We start from the raw sequence: 2499 nt of genomic DNA on the forward strand, positions 1-2499 counted from the left end.
TTATTTCTAAACTCTGACAAATGAAGTACAGTTTATAAAATGTTGGTACCGGGCAGCATTTTGTTAATACATATAATGCAATCTTTTTTTAATTCTACAATAAAATATTACACATTGGTTATATTTAGAATTATATGGCCCTTAAAAAATCTTAAAAATACTGTATACACTTAAATTAGATGGAAACTTAACTTTTTATACAAAAGTAAAAAACCTTTTTTTATAAATACTGAAATTTTTACATGTTTATAAATCACTTTTTATTTTTAATGGGGTGTATCATGTTCTGCATTTAATAAGAAAAAAATACAACAACAAAATTATAGAAATCTCTCTGGTAGTTATTTTACAACAGCTTTATTTACAAAAGCTTACAAATATGCGAAAATGCATATGCATATGCCTTCGGAAAATACCCGTGGCACTCAAAGGGTTAAGAAACAAAATTACTATATATTTCCTAAAATTTTAAATATAAATTGTTATGCCTAAGTATATATTGATTTAATGCAATAACTGATTGTTATATGAAGGCTTTTCAGAACGATATTGATTTGTAAATAATTAATTGTAATGTTTATATACACTTTTAATTTATAATCCACAAACTTATGTTCTTTATTACGGCAGGTTTAACAGCAACTGTTCCGTTAACTACAAAAAATACTATTTAAATTTACTAACATATTTGATGAGATTTTAACTACAACTTAATTTCAGTAGTAGACATAGACACGAAGATTAAGATTAGTTTTGTAACTAAAGTCGTTTTTTTATAGTAGATATCAACAGATTTTTATAAATAGTTCCTAAAATTTCTCCTCGAATTTCTGTAATAGTTAATTGTCAATTCAGAATATAAATCCGCAATTGGAAATGCACATTTGCCACCTGTAGTACAGAACAATAGTACAATTGTACAATAAAAGGTGTTGCCATGATGAGCTCTCTCTCAGTATTCAGAACACCAACTTACAGAAATGTTTAGAATAGTTTTGGTAAGTTATTTTTCTTTCTGAAAGTTAAAATATCTGAAAATGGTAAAACTGATTAATTTCTTTTTAAAACGTTTCGTACCAACTGTTAAGCATGTGCATTGATACATTTATTATATATAGATAAACTCTCAATAAATATTCACATGACTTAATAGCACTGACTTGTTATATTTGTTATATAAAGCAAGCCTTGAAGAAATTAAACAAAAAAACCGATTAATTTATTAAAAAATTTACTAATAAACGTTTAATAAATGTAATATAAATTTTTTATACTTTTCTGTAGTATTATTTCTAGCTATAGAAAAGGCCAAGGAAACTTAAAATATATTAGAATCCTTAGTATTATTTTTGTGTCGTTATATTTTTAAATAACCTCAACAAGAAGCAAATCCAAAATAACTTTATACACAAACCGAGAGAATAAAGATAATCTTTGTAAAGCACTAAAACATTATTAGGAAATTATTTTAGAATTATTTTGATAACTAGTCCAAAAAGTAATTTTAAATTCTTAAATATCTTAAAATTAATACAATATCGCATAATGTAGAATGTTAAAGGTGAAATAGAATTATAACATCTTAGAATTTCATAACGAGACATTTTCTGTCGTCGCCTAGTTTATTAAGGATTGCTTTATTAGAAAAATTAATATAAAATATAAGAATCATATAATGGTCTTGTTCTTTATCTATAATCTCAAAAACTAAACACTTTATTAATACAAACGTATTAGTGTTTTGAAAATCTACACATTATGTAATATTAATTGATGCTTATTATGATAAAACTATTTAAATGTAATTATCTTATAGTAATTGTCATTATAACAATTTTGTTTTAAGCTTTAATAATAAAGGTTATTGATGAAGTAAATTTGTTTTATTACTTAGTTAAAAACTGGTACAAAAAGAATTGATTAATATTAACAGTTGAACTTCAAATTTTAATCTGAGCAACTAATTTGTAATTGTATAATTTTTCATGCAGATAACAATGTTTGCCGCCATTTTGGGGTATATGAGCCTGGCTTCTCCTCTGGATGACGAATATGGATACTGGGACTACAACTACACTGACCATGAATATCGCAAAACACTGTTACTTGACCAATATTTTCAATAATTGCCTGCAATAACATGTTATTTAACATACAGCAATAAATAAGCCTAATAAACTGTGTGGAATGTCATTTTATACTAAATATAGAAGAATTTAGGGATAAAATAATATAAGACAAGTAAATCAAATAAGATACATTCTAGAAGCTATTTCCTTATAAAATTGGAATTTGGGTCTGATGATAAGTTCCATAAATATAAAATTCCGCACACAAAAAAGTATATTATTGTAGAGTTTTTTTTTTAATTGATGTATAAAATAGGATGCTAATATTTTATTTTCCTAATTATGTAAAGCATCCATGGAAAAAATGACAAGTACATGTTTTTTGGAATTAGGCTACACATAAAACTAAAACAAGGGTTGAGTTACAATA

The 2499-nt window shown here is 25.0% G+C and overlaps 1 long non-coding RNA gene across 1 annotated transcript; it reads left to right on the forward strand.

The window, feature by feature from the left end:
* Nucleotides 1–960: 960 nt before the first annotated feature.
* LOC124371047 lies at nucleotides 961–2183 on the forward strand. Its single transcript, XR_006923227.1, has 2 exons — nucleotides 961–998; nucleotides 1992–2183. It is a non-coding gene; the product is annotated as an uncharacterized LOC124371047 (long non-coding RNA).
* Nucleotides 2184–2499: the final 316 nt, after the last annotated feature.

This window comes from Homalodisca vitripennis, unplaced genomic scaffold, assembly GCF_021130785.1.
Source record: "Homalodisca vitripennis isolate AUS2020 unplaced genomic scaffold, UT_GWSS_2.1 ScUCBcl_877;HRSCAF=3768, whole genome shotgun sequence".
NCBI lineage: Eukaryota > Metazoa > Arthropoda > Insecta > Hemiptera > Cicadellidae > Homalodisca > Homalodisca vitripennis.